Raw genomic sequence first — 693 nt, 5'->3', positions numbered from 1 at the left:
AATAAAAATAAACAAATAAAAATAATTAAGTACTTTGTGAGGTATTGTTGAATTTTTTTCACCATTTTCCCTAATACTTTGTGTAATCTGAACAACCCCTGCAGCAATTAGTTGAGATTATAATACATTATTTATAAAAATATTTTATTGAAAACTTGTCGTATTGTGGTAGAGCAGTGGGTACATGTAGATGAAACAATTGTTAGGTCCCATGATGCAACAAGGCACATGTAAAGGACTCTAGATTCTAGATACTATAGATACTCTGTGCCACATAGGACAAGATAGCTAGTTGGAGGCTGTCCTCTTCTACTCATAAAGATCATCAGTCTTGGTGTTCCTTTGATTAATCCAATTATCCAATAACTACTGGAAATGTCCTCATCTATCCTGGAAAGGATCGTTTTGTGGGTAACCTTTGTTACAGTTTCTTTAAACTGGATACTTATTCACAGTTTGTGCAAAGGCATAAACTTAATTGAAGTAATTAATATGCTCTTATAAGAAGAGGAACTCAAAACAATAGTCAGATATCAACTAAATATTCACTTGTGTTGTCATAATATATATTATGTTGTTTTCTTTGGTTGTTTATATTTTATAATATAATCTTCTCTCTTTATTAAAATATATTCAGGTATATAAGTTTATTTATACGTACAAATATATAAATATAACTATTAAACAAATTAA

The sequence above is a fragment of the Halyomorpha halys genome, unplaced genomic scaffold (assembly GCF_000696795.3).
Source record: "Halyomorpha halys isolate HHAL.00 unplaced genomic scaffold, Hhal_1.1 Scaffold761.1, whole genome shotgun sequence".
Classification (NCBI taxonomy): Eukaryota; Metazoa; Arthropoda; class Insecta; order Hemiptera; family Pentatomidae; genus Halyomorpha; species Halyomorpha halys.
Note: the sequence above shows the minus strand (reverse complement) of the source record.